We start from the raw sequence: 25530 nt of genomic DNA on the forward strand, positions 1-25530 counted from the left end.
AGGTTTGCTTGTAGAATTTTATTTTTACATTCGATTTTTGTTGCACCAACACAGATAGGACTTAGGGTAATGATGGGATAGGAAAGGTCTAGGAGTGGTAAGGAAGTGGTGGTGACAGCCCTGAAGACAGATTTCTGTGCTTTCCCATTATACCAGGAAAATGCTGGGACTGTACTGTAATCAAGATCACTGTCACTTCCTTCCTGCTCCTAGCCACAACACCATAAGTCCAATCTGTGTCAGTGTGATGTAAAACAAATTGTTAAGAAGAAGTGGTCAGTTGGGGTATAGACGACAAGTTATATAGAACAGATCAGAGAACATCTACAGCACAGCATTGGATAGGATTATATGGGGAGGTACATAACACCAGTCATTAGACCGCCAGAGTAGTGGGTGATGTGTAAGTTGCATAGACATTTTCTTTTCACTATACATGTGCAAATTAATCCCAATCTGTGAGTGTGGGATGTTCTTTCAGTGAAAATGTTTATCCCTGAGGTTCAGTGTCCAGGTAAATCTTGAGGTCCTGTGGCTATGAGCACAATGTCAAGAGTCACCTTAAACTACGGGTTTTACTACAAACGGACGATAAGAGTGTTTGTTGCTCTTGTTTCAGGGCATGATCCGTTGAAGTAGTCTACATCCCAAAACCGTCTAAACCTTCGCACGCTATTTAAAATGGACTTGGATGCAAAGATCAAAGAGGAACCAATAAGCTTTGAGGAAACATCAAATAATTCATCCGTAAGTATCATTGCAGATAACTTTATAGTGATTACAATTAAACCTTTAACGTCATCTGAATTTGACTGGTCTCATAACTCTTCTTTTATCTGTTCTTCTGGAAATATATGAGTGTCTTGCTGTCTATTCTTAAGGTAGACCTACATATATATATTTGTACACTCATCTTAAATTTACTAAATATTCTTTTTATGATTACATAAATGCAGAATTTACTAGTAAGCATCTTTTATTTTGCACAGCATGTCTGAAAGCTGAATTCATTCTTTAGGTTTTGAAGAAGAAGTGGGGTTTCTCTTCATCTCCCTTTTGCTTTGTAGCTCTTGTCGGGAAAAAATAGCAGTCTGAGTAGCTCAGGTTGTGGAAGCCCTGTGTTCTGGTTTCAACTTGGCATATTAACTCTTACCCCATCAAATTGAAGTTCTCTTTGTTGTCTCTACTACTCGTATTTTAAATGTAAATTGTTATCTTATATGACCTGTATTCATCTTTCAAAATTTTGGAGATAGCACTTGCTTTTAATTGATGCACGTAGGCTATATACGTTTACAGCAAGCTATATTGGAGCAAATAAAAGCAATATGTGGAATTTAAGACAAATTATTTTGCATTTTTATTACTATTATCGTTATCACATACCGATTGGTTTCGTTAATAATTTCAGTGTACAAATTATTGCCAAAAAGCAATTGAAAAACTCTATTGCCCCTGGTTTCATAAATCACGGGTGTTTGTAGGCTGAAACCAAAATGGCGATTTCTTGAAATCTGGATCTGTTTATTTATAATTGTGCCAGCTGTCAGCATCAGGTAAATGTTGGATTACGTTACACAAACCGACCATCATCAGTTTACTATTAGGCATCGTGAAATGCTATTAGATATATTCATTAGGGGCAGAGGCGCGAAAATACTGTGGTTTTGTGTGTTGCCTAACATATACAACATGTATATGACTAGAAGAGCACATGGTGAGCATGTTTGTTTACTATCGCTCAAGGATTTGTGTGCATGAGTGGACAGCTGATGGCTATACTGCCATCTAAATAACAGATTGACTGTCAAATAGTTTCTGGATTCTACAAAGTTCCACGCGGAACCAAGAGATGGCAGTACAGTATATTATCGTGTATTTTGTCGTCTAAGAGACGGTAGACGAGCGGTGGGCGATAACATGTCATATCGGGTCTCCCCCGGCATGCGACCAGAACGGGAATATCATAATTAATGAACAACTTTGAGCTTGAAGCTCCCTGATTATACAATATCCATGAATGCTGCGGTTCCTTTAAACAAATAGTCAAGGAGACAGATCTCCCAATTCCCTTTATACCACTAGGAGACAGAGTATCCAAAATACATAATTTTCCGAGAGCACTTTTTGCTCTACAAAATTATTTAGGAGACTACTCTCCAAACTTTATCTCATTATAGCCTTCCAGAGCCACCATTCAACCTTTAGATTAATAGAAACAGCATTTCTGCTGTATAAAATTTACATTTAGGAATCTATTTCAAGAAATATCCGGGCCCATATTCACTCTCTTACGGTATATGCTTAACGGTCTAAGATCTTTACATAGAGGGAATGAAATAGAATTAAACAGGGATATTGAGTACCCATTCTTCCAGGCCTTCGTGGAAAACAACAGGTTAAGTTCCTGACCCAAAAATCAAAATGGTGAGGAGGCGGACACTTGCGCTCCTTAAAATAGAAATGAAAAAATTAAAACCCTATTTGGGCTTATGACCTGAGGTTGCAGAGTCTATGCCTATACTACTGAGGTGACTAGATGGAGAGAAAATTTAAGTTACAAAGATTTCGAACTGTAAAGAGTTACAAAATCATTGTTACCTCAAAATCAAGTTGATAGGGAATACGAGAGTGTAGCTCACTCTCTATTCCCTGATTTCGGTTAAGTTCCTTTGGCTTGTTTGATATATACACTTGGATTTTGGAATTTGCATTTTAGAAAATTAGAGTTTCATTGTTAAAAATTGGAAACCTTCTCCTTGAGCTAGCTTTCATAGAATATCACTTAATTAAGCCAGACGGCCATTAACTTGAGCTGGTGGAGTTCTCGAAGATGGACGAGGCGCCACCGCCTCCTTGATAAACACACACTCTCTAGACTGGAATGATCAACAAAACAACCTGGTCTGAAAATGTGCCAGCTTTTATACCCAAGAGGAAACTTCCAGAAAACTCTGGGCTAAGGTCTGATACACCCCAAATTGTTATTGGGTGATAAAATAAGTACCAGAAACCTGTGTTTGGATGAAAAATAAATATACAAAATTTTCTATTGTCTCACCTCTTAATTTGGTGAGAAGAGATAGAAGTGTTGTAAACTTTAACACACCAAAAACAAAGAAAAATCAATTCAGTTTAGGAAACCTTAGAATACGAAATTACTTTACAATTTTAATAGTCAGTCTTTACACCAGAGGGCATAACATAAGTTTATAATAGAGGCATCTGTAGAGAAATATCCAAACTTGTTGTATTAGTTGTTGCAAGTTTTAGATGGCATTCTCCAAGGTACATCATGTAATGTACGGGGCGGGTGTGTCTCCGGTACAGACCTCCCCCCACCCCCAAGAGTTATTCTTCTGGTGACACAGTTTGAAATTTTGCTTTTTAGAAAAATTTAAAGGGGAATTTTACAGACAAAATTTCTTGATGAATGTTCATTTGTAATAATTTATGTCGAAAACAAGTCTTGAAGTCTTTCTGAAGCCGTAGAAATCCTAGATTACAGTTGTAGTTTGACGTCAAGAGCAGCTGCCACTGCCGATAGCGGGGTGGGGTCCCAGGGATCCCCCAAGTACCCTCAGATACATCTCTCCCTCTACCATGTGAGGGGTGACCATGGTGATGGTCGCCACAGACCGGATATAGAGCTACTGCTCCGAGATGAATTAGGCTGTTGGGTTACCGCACCTCAGCCGTTGTCGGAAAGGATGGTGCACCAGCACACTGTTATGAAGGAGACAGGCCAGAGCAGGTTGGGCCCTTACCCCACGCTGGCTTCACTCGCCAGATGCTGTAACTCATCTGTAGATGACAGAGAGGGCACTGAAACAGTAATTTATTGGCGACAGAGAAGTTTGAGAGCGAGTGTTAGTTTATTTTTTTTAAACTTCTGGTTCAGATGAGGCAGGTGGCATCAAGAATGAGTGTGTGAAATGCAGGCTTGGTTTTGGGGGCAGGGGAAAGTTAATGGCAGTCAGCCAATGGGAGAAAATAAACTTTATTAGGGGGGAAGGTTTGTACAGGATCATATACAGCAACAAGATAATACTTCTCTTCTTCTTCTTCTTTTCTAGCCTATTTCAATCCACTGCTGGATATAGGCCTCTTCCATGTGCTTCCATCGTCTTCGGTCTTGAGCCACTTGGAACCAGCGTGTTCCAGCCAACAACTTTATGTCGTCGAGCCATCTCTTCAGGGGTCTTCCAATGCCTCTCTTGTGTCCCCATGGTCTCCAGTGAACAATCCTAGAGGTCCACCTGTTGTAGTCTTGTCGAGCTACGTGTCCTACCCATTGCCATTTTAGTCTTGCTACTATCTCTAGGATTTCTGTTACATTAGTTCTTCTCCTGATGTCCTCTGAACAAGATAATACACTAGATTTATATGCGTGGGGCAGAGGGTCTCCTCCTACCCCTTACTAAATTATTTACCTAAGGAAAGAATATAAATCTAGCAGTTTTTATTACCATGACTTAGTGGCCTATACTGCAAAACAAAAGGTTATACCGGTTTAATCTGCGAAAGGTGAACTCTAAATATGCTCTCAGTGGCTGGGTTGCTCACCATAAGTGTGACTGGTGTTAAGAAATCCAAAAATAATACATGGCCCATGAAATCTGGGGGCAAGCTTGCCTGCAGGTACAAAAGTTTTACCCATAACCTGATCTCTGACTTTTAAATTGGTGTTCCTCCATCCACGATCATATCTCTCTCTGTCCTGCTCATGAGAAGCCTTAAGGTTACTTTTAGCCTTCTCCCACAGGTCTCTGATCTTATTGGATTCTATTGTCTGTGTAATATCTCATTGAGGGACCAAAGATTAGACATTGGCATGTTGGGAACAAACTTAAACATGAGAGAGGCAGGAGTGAACTTACGAGACTCATGAACGGCCGAATTTAGAGAGCAAAAGATAACCAATGCAGCGAAGTGGCCCACCTGGAATGATCTTCATGCTGAAAACCTATCAATGCAGTTCGAAGAAGTTATATGGGATATGGATAAACCTAAAGAGAATATTTGGAATAAGTTACATGTGAAAGCCTTTTCATTATTGGGAACTATATATTGACAAGGACCAAAAGAAACTAAGATAGTATTAAGGCAAGAAATGGTAGACTGAGTGGTAGCCAAATTAGTCGGAAATAACCATGAAAATCTACATATACAAGGATGAACTTATTCCCGATCCCCTTCGATTGAGGGGATGGTCCCATGTAGTCTATGTACAAACGCTCCATGAGGCGAGATGCTGGGTAGGTGACAATAGCCCCAGCTTGGCAGACAAGGGGCGTTACGAAGCAGGAAATATTTACAAGCTTTAACCATTTCACTGATTTCGCCGCCCATACTCTTCCAGATGAATATTTCTCTGATTTTCTCGTTTTGAAGATGCCTATGTGCCCCACTAATGGGGTCTCATGATAGTATTTGAAGATCGTGGGCACAAGAGCATCAGGAACAACTACTTTCATCTTCTCATCGTGCCTCGAAGGGCAGCACATAATCCCATTCCTCAACCCATAAGGGACAGTATGTTCCCCAGAAGAAATTGATTCCATTATAGGAGCCAGCATTGGATCTTTTCGTTTATATTTCTTGATATCACGAAATAAACATAGGTGCATCAATCAAAATAGCACCAACACTAGAATGTATGGGCATGGGAGGGGAAGAACTATCCCCCTGTTCACTCGGAACCATGAGGCTTAGCCCATCTGCGACCACATTTTCAGATCCCCGAATGTGTCGCACGTAGAATTGAAAGGCAGGAGTTCTGATAGCCCAACGGGCGATACGTGTCCTAGCTATGACCCAACTTAAAACTCGTTTGTCTGTTACTAATTCAAATTTGGCATGCTCTAGATAAAGGCGGAACTTCTCCACGGCGAACAGGACTGCCAAACCTTCTAATTCGTACATGAAGTACTTGGCTTCTTGAGCAGATAAGGTCGTAGACGCATAGGCAATAGGCCGCCTTCCGAGTTTTTTCCTGGAAGAACAACAGCGACGTCAGATGAAGAGGCATTACAGAGAGCTAACTTAAGATCTTCAAACGCAGCTTGCTGCGACGGCCCCCATTCGAATTTGACACCTTTCCTACGAAGTAGGCTTAGGGGCGCTGCCCTGTTAGCAAAGTTAGGAATACGTTTCCTGAAGAAGTTCACCGTGCATATAAACTTAGCAATTCTTTTGACATCCTTCAGCGTCCTGAAGTCATAAATAGCCTGCGTTCTGGAATGGTCGATAGAGACACCATTGGGCGACACAATATGACCTAAGAATGACATAGAAGGCTTAGCAACAGCTACCTTAGATAACTGTCAACCCAGCCTTACGAAGGCGATGTAGAACTTCCTCCAAATGATCTAAGTGTTCTTCTAAGGTCTCCGAAAACACAAGGACATCGTCGAATTGAAGATATTCAAATTTGATATTGGAGAAGATCCTATCCAGCAGTCTAGTAAAGACAGACGCGCCCGTGGGCAGCCCAAAAGGCACGTGGTTATATTCATACAAGTTCCAATCAGTGGCAAAAGCCGTTAGATGTTAGGATTCTTCTGCCAGAGGTATATGATTATATGCCTGGTTAAGATCTAAGATGGTAAAGAACTTAGCCTTGCAAAACCATGAAAAACAAGAAGGAGGGTCAGGATGGGGCACAAATTGTAATATGGCCATACGGTTTAAAGCCCTGTAATCAATGACAGGCGTGAAACCACCTTGGGGATTCAGTACAAGAAAAATGGGCGATGAATACACCGACTTTGAAAGTCGAATAATACCATCTTTTAATGTCTGATCAATGATTTTCTTATGAGCCTTCATTTTAGGTGGAGATAGTCTATAAGGAGGACACATAACTGGAATACATTCGTTTAGCTCAATCTTGTACTCGATGAGGTTACTGACACCAAGGATTTCCAAAAATACATCCCGAAAAGACTGACGCAACTTTCGAATACTCTCAGCCTGGTCCTCTGATAGATGCCTCAGATCTAACGACATCTCACTCTGGTTAGGCGAAATAGATGAAAATGACACAAAATTACATTTCAGAAGAGGAATATTAATGTTACTAGAGAACTTGGATGTGCACGACGTGCTCTGGAGATCGAGCGCCAGCCCTGAATGAGACATAAAATCGGCCCGAAATTTTCCTGGACAAGGCAACTCTTTAGCCACAAATAACTTTATTTTCCATGTAAATTTTGAGATTCGAACTTTAGCTAAAACGAAGCCTAAAATATCTACTGGTGTTGTATTTGCCGAAACACATTTAATAGAAGACAAACAATAGTCTGGGAACTTACAATAGGCTTTCTACTTAGAGTACCACTCCTCGAAAATGATATAGGTGAATATACTACCGCCTTAATGAGTTCGTTATTTACCTCAATTTTTTTTGCTAGTTGCTTTTGCGTCGCACCGACACAGATAGGTCTTACGTCGATAATGGGACAAGGAAGGGCTAGGTGTGGGAAGGAAGCGGCCGTGGTCCTAATTAAGGTACAGCCCCAGCATTTGCCTGGTGTGAAAAAGGGAAACCACGGAAAACCATTTTCAGGGCTGCCGACAATGGGGTTCGAACCTACTATCTCCCGAATACTGGATATTGGCCGCACTTAAGCGACTGCAGTTATCGAGCTACGTACCTCAATTTTAAGATATGGCACGAATCCTGGTGTCTCGGAAGCAATCTTAAGGCATTCCCTTGGGCCTTCAAATAATAAATTAGATGAAGTTTCTTCCTTCAAGGATTCGTTACCTAATTTAACGGGGGCTCAGCCTCTGAATGTTGAGCATTGTGACTCAGCCGATGACACTAGTCACTTCCTATCTCGTGGGTTAGTGGAGGCAGCACCAGAAGACTAACAAGAAGGTGTGCTGTTATGCGAAGTATTATTCTTGGCTAGATGGGAAAACTTCACGCATTTAAAGCATCCTTGGGACGGGCCTGCTCCATCCCTAGTTCTGCTCGATTTGTCCAAGGGACATTTATTCCAAAGGTGTTCCGTTGATCCGCATGCATACAACTTGCGTGTGGGGAATGTTTGGCGAGGAGGTGGCCGAGTACTGTTAGATGATGGAGGGGGCTCCCTGGTGACTCGTACAGTGTCAGCGTACCTCACTCCTTCGGCTGACACTCACATTGTCTCAAGTTCTGAGAAGGTTCGAGGTCGGGCTGCGAAACATCAGTACGACCTATAAGGAGAAGGAATTCTTTCTACAATAGGTTGCACAATACCCTAGTATAAAATTTTATATCTTGAATAAAGTCGACGAGATTCTCATCTAACCTCTGTACTCTGAAGTAGTACTCCTGTGTTAAAGATGACATAGCTCCAGGCGGAATGAAGTTAGCCATGAGGTGGGCGTTGAAGTTTTCTATCCATGATCTGTCAACTTTTGCTTTTAAATTTTGTCCGAGAGAACGCCTACAGAATAGGGGTACATTATTTGAAGATTTTGAGAGTGAGGGAGAGCAAATACCAAAGCATGATCTTGAAATTCGACTAAGAATCTTAAAAAGTATATCACTTCATTAGTGGAATTTACCGAGAACTTGCCTAATGGGTGGGGCAAGCTGCTGAAACCTGGCAACATAATTGAGGACGGCATTGGAAGTTGAGAAGGATCAAACACTGCATTACTCATAAGGAAAGTTGGAAGTTGTCGTAGGTGATCTGACCTTTGTTCCGATGTGGCAGATGTTTGTTGAGTAGCCACTGATTTCCTACTCTCTACGGACCTACTAGAGTCCTCTTCCATACACAAGTTTACAGTACGAACATGGTCGCTTTTAGCATTAGTGGTCCTAGACAACAGTTGACTAACCCTATTAGACATGTCAGACAGGTGTTTGACCAATTTGACTAGCTTCCTTAGCATGATCATCCTTCAGTTTTAGAGACAATAGGTCCCTAGCCATATTATAAAAATGGAACAGTCTAGCCTGAATTATTTTAAGTTGATTAGCAGAAGGATCACTTACTTCAGAAAAAACTAACAATAAAAGCTAGCCCGGTAGTGTTATCTGTGATAGTGGACAGAGCCTTATCAGTTTCCTTCTCTCCAAATACTGGGATACATATGGGAAACTCAAAATATTCTTTAAGTCTGGCAATATCTGCCGCAACCATGCCACCAGACTGGACCTTCCTAATTCGAGGTTCGTAAATCAATTCCTCCTTGCCCAACTACCCAGGAGCAAGGACTTCGTGAAGACCAGATATAGTGATAGAAAGTCTAACAACATTTGGAAAATTCTAGCAACCAAATTTTCTTTTCTATTAGTGGCCGTCAAAAGGGGCTTTATCCAGACCCATTCAACCACGCTTTGCTACCACTTATTACAGAAATATTGTGGTGGACAGAGGTGAAAGAAGGTGCGGGCAGGAGTGGGTTGATATTAGATATTCAAAAGATTAATCAAAAACTTTAAAATTAGCGTTCTATCTCTTTCTCTGGTATATTTTGTTATCTTTTCAAAATCTCAACTTTAAAATTCTGGTGCAAAGTTCATAGGATTCGGTAACAATTTAGAAAATTGAATAATAATTAATTAATAACTTTGAGCTTAAGCTCCATAATTATACATTATGCAATTATGCAAAGTTCATAGGATACAATAATAAAGTTTTATTATGAATCCACCTGTTCAATACATTATAATGTTGTTACATTAAAATAACTTCATTAGTTAAAAAGTTACATATGTATTAAAATAACTTCATTAGTTAAAAAGTTACATATGTAACTTTTTAACTAATGAAGTTATTTTAATGTAACAACATTATAATGTATTGAACAGGTGGATTCATAATAAAACTTTATTATTGTATACTAACAGATTTCAATACGGATTAAAACATGAGATTAGTCACTTGCAAGTTCATAGGATTCGGTAACAATTTAGAAAATTGAATAATAATTAATTAATAACTTTGAGCTTAAGCTCCATAATTATACATTCACCATGAGTGTTGTGGTTCCTTTCAAAAATAGTGAAGAAGGTGGATCTCCCAATTTCTTTTACACCACTAGCAAACAGAGTATACAAAATACACAATCTTCCAGGAGCATTTTTTGCTCCACAAAATTTATTTATTTATTTATTTATTTATTTATTCAGGATCAGCAACAGCATAACGCCGAATTACAACGATCTGGGCTATGTACAATATATATGAATCTAAAATTAAAGATATATAAATATTTACAAAGGACACAAATATACACAATGAAAACTGTACAGTTCTATATAATACATATTTACATAAACAACGATATTAACAAAGAAAAATACATTTACAGTAAATACAGGAGCAGAACGGGAAAGAACAACAAGGAAGATTAAGTTATATTATAAATATCATGACAGAAGGAAGGAAACGTTACGAAGAGATCTAGGTTGTTTTTGATAGATAATGTATTAAACATTGCTGGAATACGTACCGAAAGGGACCTTTGGGTGAGAGTAAGCCGGGAGTAAGGAGTATGGAATAGGGTCTTCATTCTGGTATTACGGGATGGGACGTGGAGGGGAAAGAAGGAAGCTAAATCTGGAGACCTAAACAGACCATTAACTGCTTTGCATAGCAGCTCTCCGAACATTATCACATTATAGGCTTCCAGAGGCACCACTCAACCTTTACATTAATAGATAGAGCATCTTTGTTCCATAAAATTTACATTTAGGAATCCATTTCCAGAAATGTCCAGGCCTATCAAAAGCACAACCTGCATTTTACAAATTCAAGCAGTATTCACTGTCTTATATACTGAACAGTTACCCTCTTATGGTATATGCTTTACAGTCTAACATCTTTATATAAAAGTATTGAAATCGAATTAAACAGGGGTATCAAGTACCCATTCTACCAGGCCTTTGTGAAAACAATAATTTACAGTACTGGCCCAAAAATCAAAATTGTGAGGAGGCAGAAACTTGTGCTCTTAAAAATTGAAACAAAAAGCTTAAAACACTATTTGGGCTTATGGCCCAAAATTACATAGGCTAAGCCTATACTACTTAGGTTACTAGATGAAGAGAATATATAAGTCACAAAGATTATACACTGAAAAAAATTACAGAATCAATTCGGTTTAGGAGACCTTAGAATACAAAATTGCTTTAGAATTAATAGTCTATCTTCACACCAGAAGGCATAACATAAGTTTATTGTAGAGACATCTTGTATTACTTCTTGTATTAGTTGTTGTAACTTTTAGATTTCAGGTGGCATTTTCCAAGGTGCATCTTGAAATGTATGGGGTGGGTGTACCTCTGGTATACAGACAACGAATATCAGCTCCAAAATCAATTCAAGACTTAAGAATACGTGCTTATTATGAGGATATTGATATTGGCATAGTCCAACACCCGTCACAACAATTTTAATGTGTTGTTTTAGTTTGAATTTTAAATGTGTATTCCGACATTTCATCACTGTTTTAGATTTGGGTTTTACTTAAGAGATACCACTTTTTATTTTTTTATTGGTGGTTATACGTATACATTTATTTCCAATGTGATCATGGCTGAAGACCTAATGTAGCAAGGTTGAAACTAGTACTAATTATATAAGATATAATATTAATCTAATGGTATTGGTTAGGTGGAACTATCTCTACCCTTTTATAATGATAACAACTTGACAGTGAATTTTTTCCAGAAACCATGACCTGCTGTATTTTAAATGTGATATTGCTGAAAGGTTAACATTGTTATAATTTTATGTTTTATGTTATGTTGGGTCTTTGTTTTTAATATTTAATTAACAGATGGGAAGAATACCATGTCTTGAAATACCAGTGGTTTTTACAGAGCTATGCATTACAGTGCAGTGTGTTATTCTTGAATCTTACAAAAGATTGATATGGAGAAGCTTGAAATGCTGGGAGTTTTGATGTGATGTTTTTACTTGAGATATGCGAAGAGACTATGCTACAGTAGGGTATTCTCTTGCAAAGATGGTACATTCTTTCATGATGTGGCCAGCCATTTGTCTGGTTTTCTTTGGGCTGTCACACAGTGGTGATGTAATTATGTTCATTCTGTGCATGGATGATGTAATGAAGCATTGGTTTATTAAGAATTGCATATGGATGTAATTAGGCACAATATATCCAGAAAGGCTATGGGAGATACTTGGAAAAATAGTTTAATGTGAGAAGCATTCTATGAGTTTATATATTGGCCTATTTCAGTTGAGATTTTGGTGTCATATTTTTTCAGTAAAAGCCTTCATGGCTCAGGCAGCAGCATGCTGGGCTATCACCACTGCGTTCTGTGGTTTACATCCCATACAATCCATGTAAGATTTTTACTGGACAAAGTAGAGGCTCTTTCAGTACTCTGGTCTTCCCTGTAATCATTCATTCCAATGTCATTTAATTTCATCTGTCAGTCATTAATAATTGCCCTAGATGAGGGCAACAGGCTTTGGTAGCCGAAACAGTTGTTATCCTTGCCGCTAGATGGCATCTTTATTCATTCCATTACTGACCTGGTTTAATGACTGGCAACAGGCTATGGATTTTCATTGTTTCAGTAAATTCCAGCATCTTGTAATTGATATTGAGCTATAGGAAATAAAGTGTAGATAGCTTAGCGCTGTTTTGGCTTTGTGGCCTGCTCTTTCTTTCCCTCAAATTCTCTCTTGCCCTTTGAGCTAATGAAGGTTATGAGGTTATTTACATGAATGGTTTTATTTCTGATTGCAAGAGCAGGCAGATGCATTCTTTGTCTATTTGGGATGACAGTTAAGGCTGCTTAGGGGTCTACGGGGATAGCAGGAACGGTCACTTGATGGTTTGTCTTGAGTCTAATCTATAGCAATCAAAAGATGGAGGAGTAAGCATTGGAAAGGAACAAACAATCATCAAATCAATTCATGCAGAGTGAGAGGGAGGAACACATGACAGGAGAGTTCCTCGATCCCAGTTCTTCTACATCCATCTTTTCTCTGTCCCTGATGAGTTCTCCTTCCCGTCTTCAGGATGAAAGTGGGTTTTAACACTCTTTCCTTGACAGATCTTGTATCTTATATAAGATATAAGATAAAGAATAGAGGAGGTTCTGCTTCTCAGCTTCATCAGGAGGGCGGGCATCAGGACTCACCTAGGGTCCATCTTCACAGTTCTTCACTCTTGATGTGGGAATTGTAGGATAGGAATTAAGATAAGTACAAGAAAAGGGAAGAAACATAAGTTAAAGATAATGTTGGTTAAAAATAAGGAATACAGAGAAGCATTTGAGAAGTAAGCACTTTTTGAGAGTGTCATCCAGAAGTTGTGTAATAAGTTCATTATGATGTCATCAAATACCACATGGTGCAGACTTGTATAATGCCCTTATTTCATCCTCTACCTCATGTTTTGTTAAACTGTTTCCACCTGTGTAGCTCAAGTTCAGTTTCCTGATATTACTTTTCTTGTGAGCTATTGTTGTGCATGCTGGGCTGAGTGACTCAGTTTGGATTCTGGCTCAGTCCAGTTTTATTTGAAGGTGTCTGCCTCGTGTTTACTACATCTCTTCACTTTTATTTTGGTGCATAGACCATTTTTTGCAAGATATCTATCTCTGGCAACCATCTAGGAGTGGCAGCATAGGAAGAAAACAGGCATAGTTTTATTTTTCTATTTCACTGTAAGAAGTTAAAATTGATTTGTCATGTTCTCCCTTTGTTTATTAGTTTTGCACAGTGTCATCCCTTATGCTGAAGCATTATTTTGCACCACCCCAGCTCTATGGTCTTTCTTACTCCTTACTGCTTCCTTGTGTGGACAACAAATTTAGGGGAAGTATAAAATTGGACAAGCAAAACAGAACCCATCAAAACCACAAGTTAAACATATAAAACAAGAAAAGTCACAAGTACAAGGAACTAAGAGACCTACCTTTTCAAGGCAACTTAACTCCAGTAGTATACAACTGAATTCATGGTGAAAATGGTTCCATTCCCTGGAGAGTAATAAAGAGAGTGTGAACAAGAATGCAAAATGAATTGTAATAAGTTCTGTACCTTTGCCTGTGTAAAAGATAAGAGAACGCCCATTACCATTAACAATAAATTTTATAAATTAAATTAACTTGCATAGCGCATTTGAAATGGTAAAACATGACGTGATTCATGATAAGTTGACAAGTCGGATGAAAATAATGAATTTCCTTTAAATTAGGATAATGATTAAGGATTCCTTATTATAATATGGTTTAAGACAGTTGAATTTAAAAATAATTCACAACTCATAGTTATAATGTGATGTATATTAAAATGGAGAATCCTTAATAAATGTCCAGTTTGTTGAAACCAAGAATAAGGCACAAATAAATAAACAATGTTATTTAGGAGAAAACTATTTATAATTGAATAATATCACCAAGGGAAGCTCATAAAATCTAAATCCCATTGAGACTTCCAACATTTGTGCCCACCATCACAGACACGTCATTCTCAATTAACAATCCCTTTCCAATAAACAAAAGGCAATCTGCACATAAACATTCAAGAAGATAGGGTACATTAACAGTGGGAAGACAGATACATATTAATCACAGCCCCCAAAGGAAAGAAGGGCAGATATGATAAAGAGAATCATTAACTGAATATAAGAAAATCATAAGCACATAGTGCTATTGGAGACTCAGAATGACTGAAAAGTCTTACATGGAATTTAGTAGCACAGGGGATGTGGTTACTAGGGACAGAAGTGGGCACATGGTGAGATCTTCTCTCACGCATGAAATGAATGAAAATCATAATCTTTATAGTACAGTTTTAGATTTAATTTTTTTATCAAAGCTTTCCGTATTTATTTTTAAAAGAATTATTGTAGTTTTACACTATTTTATTTACATATATAGAGTATTGTACATCGTTGAATCACTGTCACAAACATCTCTTTTTATGGGAGAATCCTTGATGCATCTCTGCCAATATGAGATTGGTATAATTCACAATTAACTTTCTAGTGTCTTCAAGAAAAAGTAAATGCCATGGTTCCATTGCATAACTTTCATTTCATGCTTTTTCTCTGGTACTTTGTAGATGTCTCACAAGATTCCTATGCATAGTATTATGTGTCATGTTTCTTCAGTGTACATCCCATGTTGTTCCTCCATCCTTTGCTGTGTATGGGGTCTGTTAGGTACCACTTGGTCAGAATTTGTAACAGCAGGTTCTGTTTCAGTTTCAGAAAACTTTGTTTAATTTGTCCTATATTTTAATAGCAAGTGTCATTGATATACTCTAAACCTTCACCTGCATCTTCATTCCTGTTTATCTCATTTTCCACTTGATCTACCCATTATAACAATGTATGTGCATGTATGTATGGCCACCACACTTCAATATTTGTAAATATAGTCAATATATTTACAGTATTCAACAATGCTAGAAATACTAATGTAAAAAGTGTAAGGCGAGGGAAAATCTCACGGAACTGTAAGGATCATAACAATGCACCACAAATGAAAGTAATGAACTTTCATCAATATGCGACAGTCACAGAATGATGCAGAAGACAATAGAGTTGGAATAGTTAGAAGGAGAGTCACAGGTGCAAAATAATTGTGCAGGGCGACAAAGTCAAAAACTGAGGGATTCACTCACCACCCACTGGTGCCAGATTAATAAAAGATTGCCTTGATTATACAATTTACCCACTAAACAAAAAATTGTAAGAGAATAAGGAAGGAAACAATGACAGTGGTAATGACATAATATTGTAGCAAGTAGCTACAAGAAAATTGTGAGTTGGGTACAATTATGCATGTGGTTTTATAATCCCAAACATTCTTTGAAGAAATATTACAACCTAGCTAATGTACCTGTGATTTGCTATAGTATTCTACTTTGTATACATGTTTCTATGTAAATTATTGTATGCGCAGTGAGTAAGATTTTATTAAATGGTATGTCTCTTAGTGCTGTCTGAGGAACAAAATAGGGAGGACCCCATACACTGTTTCCAATGTAAGGTGATCTTTGGGGATCTTTGATGATAATGGCAGGCCACATTTCCTACCACCATTGAAAACAGAGTTCAGGAGTTTCTACCATAGTGGCAAACTCACTTCCCAGTTGCCATTAACAATAGAGATGAGGAGTTTTCAATGCCAGGAAAAATCAAGTTGGAGAGATTTTAATATCTCGGGAATAGAACCATCTTTTAAGTTGTGAGGCCATGTGCATTTGCAGAGTTTCATCCAGACATGCCATTTGGCTCATCAGTTGTGTGGCATGCCCCTGTAAGCCTTTGCTTGGCAGTGGCAGACCAACTGCTTGATCCCACATTGTTAGTAAATAGGGATTGCTACTCTGCTAAAGGAGAAGTGAATTCTCCGTTTTCAAAAATATGTACTGCTAACAGTCAGTCCCAGCCAGTGCATGTAGGATGTTTGAAATAAATGGCTTGTCCTTGTGATTTGGTTTACTTGGAAGACTATAGGCTGTGGAAGTAATTTTTGGCTCATTTTCTTATAACAATTTCTGTTGCAGTATACAATGGACCAGAAAATAGAGATCAAGGAGGAACCTGTCTGGCTTGAAGGCACGGCAAGTACATCCTTCGTAAGTATTATGCCTGTTTACATTTAGTGATTGGAATTTAATTTATATTCAAAACATTTTCAGAGCTATATGTTACAAAGTATTTCTTGTGGAATTATGTTCACTGCATAACAAGAGGCATAAACTCTCCAACATTTAAAAGGTACTTTGTCGGATGTTTTATTGTATTCTCCTTTCATAACATGACATATCTATGTGTTGATCTTGTAGGTATGCTATATGTTGTTGCTGTCATTGGCCATCGGATGAGTGGTGATGGCATGCTGGATGTCATTCATTGTTATATGAAATAGTTGATATTTGTTGACATTATTGTTCCCCATGGGTAGTTTAGTGTTTGGTTACATAATGCTAATCATTTTCAATATAAATTGACTGGGCAGGCCGTGTTCTTTAGATAATGAGGACCTTCATGTTATTTACAGGGCCGTGGTAAGATTCCCAGTGAGTTTGAGATATCAGTACCTGAAACTTAGTGCATATTCAGGATCCTATCAGTGCTGGACTTTCTCTTCATTTGGTAAAACTACTATAGTGACATGTAGGTTACTGTTCATGACAAAATTACTGGTTGGGACTGATCGGGTGCATTTCACCTAAAATCATTGTACTGTTTGCATATTTGCTGGGAGATCTTTAGAATATAGGTCCAGCAGGCAATGTTGTTGCTTCCTTAGCACCACCCAGGGGTCACATGTAGAGCTTTTTAAGGTTTAACCTACGGAAGGAAGATTGGATCTCAAAAACAGGTAAACATCTCTGGCCTTTCTTCCCACCTAATTTGAGGTCTAATCTCCGGAAAGAACTTGGACCATCCTTAATAAGATTCGATGTGGTCATGTTGTCTGTGCTGCGTCCCTGTATAAAAGGGGAAAGATACAATCCCCTGAGTGTGACTGTGATGCTCCTTTTCAAACTGTCGACAACATTGTAAAGGAGTGTAGCAGAAGAGCCTACCCGGGAGTATGGTTGGATTTTCTAGAGGCCAATTCAGAGGCTCTATTATGGATAACATCTTTGGACATTAAAATATAATGTACTTGCTTTCTTGTTTCTGTATATATATATATAGCTCCCATAATCGAATGGGGATGTTAGATGCGTAAATTAAATGATTGAAATTCGCATATGTGAAGACTACAGAAGACAAGGAAATGCTTGCAATTTTACAAAGCGCCACCCAAGGAGACGTACTGGCTGGAAAAATATCCGCAGAGTACGCATTAAGGCACGTACAGGAAGGGGCTGGCTAAGTGATTTCTCCAATAAAGTCTTATTACGCCGAAAAATGCAGACTTTCTATCTGGATTTCTCACGGGAACCGGCACGTTGGAATGTGCCCACCCTAGCGTGCAAGAGAGAAAGCAATAATACCTATCACCGCTCGATAGCCAAGTGGTCGTGTCCGAGTCGCGAGGCGCGGGAAGATCTCAACCAATCAGAAAATTATAAAATTTGCCGCCTCATCCTAGCGGGAATTAGTATTCAGTATTTCGCGATTTGGTGACAGAAACAGCAGTGAAACACGGTGTCCTGATCTGAGAATAATATTTGAGGAATTATTCAAGCAAATGCGAAGTTAATTATCTCTTAACTTTTTAAGTTTCAACTTTGTGTAGAAGAGTGGTTTCGTCCAGGAAGCAAACTGTCATGGCGGGAAAGCGACATACGCCAACAGTAAATAGGTCGGATGACGCACTTCATTTTATTTAATAACCTACGATCATTTATGACAGCACAGTTCAACACGTCAATCAGACCAAAAGTTGGAATAGTTAGATTACATCTCCTGAACATTTGACATACGGTCAAGTGGTAAATGATCCAAGGTGCCGTAGTAATCCGCCACATCCCTTACATTGGAACTATTTTTGAGGTGGGGGCGTGAGTGTTTACAAAACCGCCAACAGCAGAGTGCTGAGTGTTCAGTTTCACTTGAAATTTCAGTGTACAGAGGTGACTCTTCGGAAGGCGCTAAGAGACGGTTTTGGCAGTCGAGTGAGTAAAGTCTTTAGTTCAGTGAGTAAAGTCTTTAGTTAGAAGATGAACGTTTAAGCAGAACTTTCATTGAACATCGGAGTATAGGAAGGTAATTAGACAGTCATTTCAGTTAAAATGACAATGATAGTTATTTCTTTTCTTTGACACTTCCATAAAAGAACTCATAACGTCATGTGACCGGCGGGAGCAGAGATGAACATTGAAAATTTAATGACATGTAGCTGTAGAACATTCTCTTTCGTCACATGTAATTCGTACGTTAATTCTCGTGGAGAAGTTATAGTTTTGGAGGACAGTAGTATTTTATAAGATTTCTCCATATTTCACTGGGAACATTGCATTTAATTTCCACAGTCTCATAGAACTGTCATTTAAATTGAGACCTAGGGAGCAGAATATTAGTTGAGCTAATTATGCGAGGGTAACCTTGTTTACTAGTGGAATGCAACGGTAGAAGGAATGGGTCCAGTGTTATGGTCAGAGCAGGGTGAACGACCAGTAATCCCTTATACAAACAAACTGTGAAGGCTGAGAGCGGAGACCGTAAAGACGACCAGGCAGATAACTTGTTCCAGACTTTCAACGTCCACACGACAGGTGCTACGCGCTGTAATTTGTATTTTCTTCACATGAGTCTTTAAAATGCGTGTGTTTGTATAAAAAAATTTACCGTGTGCCACGCTATATGAAATGGATCCAGTGCGTGTGTATAAAGTATTGGACATCCACATCGCGATGAAGAAGGAGCTCTAAACCCATGTAATGGAGGCCGGCAGATGACCAGCCTGCCTCCCAGCACAAAGGTAAAGCATTGAGCATTATTTAAAATGTAAATAACTGAGGACTATGAACAATCAGCGATCAAATGTAGGTTAGCAATAGGTAGGCTTGTAAATGATAATGTCACGTACCGGATGTTATAATTAGATTTTTGATATCATTTGTAGTTAGAGTTAGGAGTGAGGCCAAGACAATTATATCTAACGATTCGGCATATAAATGCCGTGGCGTCACAGTAATAATAATAATAATAATAATAATGCAATAAATATGATAGTCAGATAAATCTTCGTATCTTTCTCAGTAGTTTTTGTCTTATATTTTTTGAATCACTTTCTAGTGTGTGTTATTGTTTGACATATGGGAACCCTAATATTTATTACATAATTTATGTCTACTGTAATTGCAGATTTTAACGTAATAGTAGTAATAATATTAGGGAATGTTACTTGATGACATTTGATTTTATGGATGATGCCGCATTATTTTGATGTTTAATTAGCAGTAGTTATGGCGCATCCAATTTAGTATTTCATGTTTGCGTGATCACGTGTTAGAGGACCGTTTGCGATAGGTCTCGTACCTTTTATTTTGTGATGTAACGTTTAACCCGAAACTTTGTTTCTTTGCGAGTACTGGGGATTTATATTTTTGATAGCTGTGTATTTGGCAGGCAATCTTGGTATTACAGTCGCTAGATAAAGACAGGGAAACCATTGACAGTCAGCTCTGATAACTTATGGCATGTGAGAATGAAATATGATCAAGATAACGAATAAAGAGATAGTAATGTCCCTGATGACGATAATTGTGAAATGATAAATGTGAGATTTGAAGAACATGTCGTATAATAGTGTCGTAATAACGAGTATGTGAACGACACAGTGTGTTACTGAAGTTATTTCGCCCGCCTGATATGAGCGAGGCTATGCTGAGAAGCGCTACGATAAGAATAATGTGATGAATACATAGAATTGAGAGATAAACAATTTAACTGACAAAGTTAAAAATTTCGACGACATGTGTGATAGTTGTAGGGGGAAAGCTTGTGCATTTCAAATATTTTTCCAGGGACAAAATAGTGCTCGGAAACAGACAATTGAGAGTCCGAGTAAAGTCATGAACAGAGCGACTGAACAATGGGTAGTTTTGATAAGTCATTGGTGGTCAGTGATGACATCATATTCAGAGTTATTATCCATAAAAGATGTATTATCCGTAAAAGATGGAGCAATGTCATACCCAGTTACGTCTGATATTAAGAGGTTGCCGTCAAACTCACTTAGTTGTTATTTGAATCATTTGGTAGTTATTTCCACATCACGATTTTGCGTGTTGTATTAAAAATTTGATAGGCAGTGATCACGTGTATTTTGAGATTTGTTTTCTATGCTTTTCTTTTCCTTGGTGGATTTTTGTCACCGTATTTTTTTATATAGCGTCTGATGGTACGTGAATATTGTGATGGGTTAATGATGTAAATAGGTAGAGTAGTCAGGTTATTTTTGAATTTAGTTGTTTCTTCTGGAGCAGTTGTTTCTCCATGTGTCATGTTATTTTGTACATAAATATTTCATGTGTTAGGTTAATAGATCACTGATGGTTCATAGTCAATAATCAATGTAGTAGGTATGCTCAAGCCGTAAGGCAATTGTAACTAACAAGCTTTTGAAATCCACTACGAAGTTAGTTAGGTAAATGAATCGACCTTTAATGATGAGTTCTGTCATGAGTGCCGCAAACTAATTAATTGAACAAGATGGAATCCGCCTCCATCAAAGTTGAGATCATAATTTATTCATTCCTAATGGAAATACAGGTAGCGGCAGACTAGATAAAAAAACTGTAAAAGGGTCGAACTCATTTATTCAGATAAAATTTTTGGCACTTAGCCTAACTTATTTTATTTATTTAAGTGTCCAGACTATCACAGCTAATAATATATAAATCAACTAAATAAGTGATTGTACTCAGTGTTTGGTGTGATAATTTTCTTGGTTCAGCTACGAAGTATTAAATGTGTGGCAAAGTTATATAAAACATGGTATTACCTTTATTTACACATGGTTACTGTACACCAGTATTGCTGAATAGTTAGGTGGTTGCCAATTTGATATGAATTTGGAGTTAACAAACGTAGGAAGTCCTTAAATTAAAAGGTCAGTGTAATTAATTCATTAATCAATTAATAATTTATCCAAATTCAGTTCACTGAAAGGATGATTCAAGTGGTTATTCAAATGAGGCTGTATATTGGTTAGACCAGCAGTCTGTTGTGGTCGTGTCATGTACAGGGTGGCGCACGAATAGTTGACACATTTGAAAAGCAAATATAAAATGCAACTTATGTACTATGTTGTTAAAATTTCGTTCACACCTTCCCTGTTTCATGGAAATATCTGTAGAGGTGACACTGCTGCTTTGTCTCCAGATGCCTGCATTCCAGTGAGCTTTCTGACATGGCTGACCACGGCCCACTCTCCGTTCAGAAGCGCGCCACAATAGTTATTTTTTATTCCGAATCAAAAAATGTTACGGCGACACAAAGGAAATTTCGAGCTGTATTTCAAATTACGTGGGCACCAGCAAGGAACACCATCCTTCGCTTATACAGAAACATTCAAAAACAGGCAGTGTAAAGGAACAAAATCGACCTCGTGCACCAGCAGTTCGGTCTCCTGTGGGTCGCCATGCAGCGTAGCCCATACAAGTCAACACGGGGAGCTTCAAGAGGAAGTGAAATATCGCGCCATTCAGTTCAAAGAATGTTACACGGTGAACTTCACTTGTACCCGTGCAAAATGACTGTACTACACAAGCTCACAAATCTTTACAGGCAGAAGAGATTGCAGTGCGCTTTATGGACTCAAGATAAAGATGAAGTGCTGTTTAACACTTGGTTCTCTGATGAAGCCTATTTTCATCTCTACGGGGCAGTTAATAAACAAAATGTGCGGTTTTGGGCTACAGAAAAACCAGACATTATTCATGAAAAAATAAAGGAAAAACACGTATGGAGAACAAATGCGTCTGTGGGTAGCTCTGTCAAGTCATGGGTTAATTGGACCATTTTTCTTCATTCAGACAGTTAATGCACAACGATACAAGGACATGCTGCGGAATGAATTCATGCCTCAAATTATCGCTATCCCTATTCATACGCAGTGGTTTATGCAAGATGTTGCAACACCTCACACAGCTAAGGATGTTCTTGAGTTTTTGAGAGGAGTATTTGGTGATCATGCAATGTCTCTTCGTTACCCACAGTACAACAATAATGGCGGATTCTCATGGCCTCCTTAAAGCCCTGATTTAAATCCTTGTGATTTATTTTTATGGGGCTATTTGAAAGAAAACCTCTTCGCTTCAAGACCTCAAAGTCCCATGGAAATGCGTGCTCGGATTGTGCAGCTCTGCAGTGAAGTTCATGAAGACCTGTGCCGCAAAGTCGTCAGAAACATGCGTACTCGTCTCGAAGAGGTTATCCGCCACAGTGCAGGCCACGTTGAACCTGTGATATAGTAAAATGTATTTCCAGGGTCCAAGCTGCCTGTGTCTAAAATTTCATTACTTTCCTGTGAAAAATAAAGTTGTTATTCTAAAATTAAATGTGTCAACTATTCGTGCGCCACCCTGTACATGAAACTTTAGTTCGATGGTGATCATCATTATTAAATTTAATCGACCTTCAGTCGAAGTCATTAAGGCGGATAATTAATTGGTGTAAAGAACATTTTAAATTATTTTAATTTCAATAATTCTATTTTATTTTATTTGATTTCAATCCATATAACTTCATTTTTCAAATTTTGCCAATTTTTGTTAATAAGTTATTTTATAATTTAAACTTAAATCATTCATTTCCTCACCCCCGATGTTGTGTGGCCTGTCAACCCCGAGGAGAGCTGAAGGACGTTACCACGCCTGAGGAGAGAAGAGTCTACGTGAGCGGTAGGTATTGTTTTTGTCATTCTTTACAGGAGCAGCCGACGCACCAAACAAGTATGAAGAATACCGCATCGGGTGCCTTAAAAGGGCACAATATATATGCCATACGATAAATAAATAATAATAACCTAAAATCTTGGGAGGATCGATTCCATTGTTGCAGTATTGATCATTCTATATTATCCTCTTTGGCTCCAACATATTTATATTGTATGAGGAGTTTGCTAATTATTGATTTTTACTCATCTTTTCTCCGGATTGGATAGATTTTATAACATTGATGATCAACTTTGATAAATGGCTTTTCAGGGAATTTTTTTGGTGTTTTATTTCTAGACTTTAGTTGTTTTCGTTCCCTCTCCTTCCACATAATTTATAGATTCCTTTTTTATAGATGGAGCTACATTATCTTTACTATGAACCATTCTGTTGAGTTTTTCTGAATGATATTAGTGAGAAATAAGCAGAACATCCAACAGCTGTGGGGGCCACTGAAAAACAAATTTAAGAGAGTTATGGGAGGGGGATTGATTTTTTATACTCCTCTACTTGAACAATCTATGGCTTGCTTAGGTTGGTCACGGCTTGTTGGCAATGCCGTCGGCACTCCTGGATGGAGGAGTCGGGGCAGTTTTTGAAATTAGTGTCCTTGCAAGTGTAAGTACTCAGTATTGGTGCTTAAAGGATGCCATCAAAATATGTCCCCACAACAACAAAGGTGTTGCAACCTAGAAGGGTATGTAAATACCACCAGGTCGTTCTCAGTACTGAATCCAATCCAGCAACCTGAGAGATACTCATCCAGGTAGCCATACAACTTCTATTCGTCAGTAAGATTCAGTCCCAACTTGTTGGATCTTCGCAATTACCAGGTTTTTAATAACTACAACTGCAGTGCTTCAAGGTATGGCATAACTGTCAAAATGCTCTTAAGTCTTCCTACACCATTGCTTTTGATATTGCACAGGTGGATAAATCTAGGGGAGTACTATTTACAGGGCTCATGTAGATAGTGAGATGGTTAAGAATTCCACTGATACGAAAAGTCACTTTATACTTCATTCAAAAACCAGTTAATGGAAAAATTTATGACATCCTTTTCCACCATGATAATACAACAGTGGTATCACCTGACATGATTGTGTGGCTGTACGTACTGCAACACCTGTATTAATATTCTCTGAAATCTGCAATAACTGAATGATGGTGTGACAACCTTGTTATTGTTATCATTTCAGAAACAAAGTCCTGCAGGATTTCAGCAATTTAGTTTGGAAGCAAGTCCAGAGGTTTAGAATGGTAGGGCAGGCCGTGGCATTAGTATTATAAAAGGATTGTAGTAAATATAAGTTCAATATAGTGCTCTAAGACCTTTTTAATGGACGCACTGCTCTGCCGTGTTTGCAGAACGCCCTTCTAACATAACCCGGATATGCGCTAAGTACATACTGTAAAATTGTTTAGTTAAATTTACAACCATTATTTTCAGCACAGTTACATCAATTACATCAGGGTTTAAATGGTTAGGGGTTTTGCGTGAAATCAGAAACACGTATGGCACTCCACAGCAATGGAATGGTAATCCCCAGTGTTGAATGATTATGAAAGAGCAGTACAGCATTAAAAGTTCAAAATACTCTGTGTTATTGTTCATGATAAGAATACTAAAATAGTTCAACTTTGCAGTTACTGTTACCTGTCTGTTAGTGTGAATGCCCTGAGGGGAATAAATTGAATTTTTTCATATCCGTTTCAGTATGTAGCATTTCCCGCCTGGCCACTCATTCCTGATACTCGGCTGACAACATTTCTGGGGAAAACACTGCACTAGTTAGAGTAGTAGCTGGTAGGACAGGATAAATTGACATGGAAAGCTGCATCATTCTAGTCCATGGACTGATAAGCCATGCATATTAGTAATGACTTTAATCTGTATAGATAATATTGTAACAACTGTATATCTATATATTGATTATTTTGACAGCATATTCTTATAGTTGTCCATTTCAGGTGTAATAATAACAAATAAATGTGTTTTAGCTTTGGGGTCTTGCCTTTCTTTTTGTTGTTTGAATTCTTATAACTGAAAAACTACTGGATGTATTTAAATCCACATTTAGAATCCTCTTATCCATGCTTAATTTTTCGGTTCATTATCATTTCAACGTCCATGAATTGACTGGGGATTTTATGTGAAACCTGGAAGAGTGATTTTACT

The 25530-nt window shown here is 38.2% G+C and overlaps 1 long non-coding RNA gene across 1 annotated transcript; it reads left to right on the forward strand.

Annotated features, from left to right (window-relative positions):
- The first annotated feature begins 617 nt into the window (after positions 1-617).
- Positions 618-25316, forward strand: LOC136885083 (uncharacterized). Its single transcript, XR_010861458.2, has 3 exons — positions 618-747; positions 16512-16583; positions 25069-25316. It is a non-coding gene; the product is annotated as an uncharacterized lncRNA (long non-coding RNA).
- The last annotated feature ends 214 nt before the right edge of the window (positions 25317-25530 follow it).

The sequence above is a fragment of the Anabrus simplex genome, chromosome 13, assembly GCF_040414725.1.
Source record: "Anabrus simplex isolate iqAnaSimp1 chromosome 13, ASM4041472v1, whole genome shotgun sequence".
NCBI classification, from domain to species: Eukaryota; Metazoa; Arthropoda; class Insecta; order Orthoptera; family Tettigoniidae; genus Anabrus; species Anabrus simplex.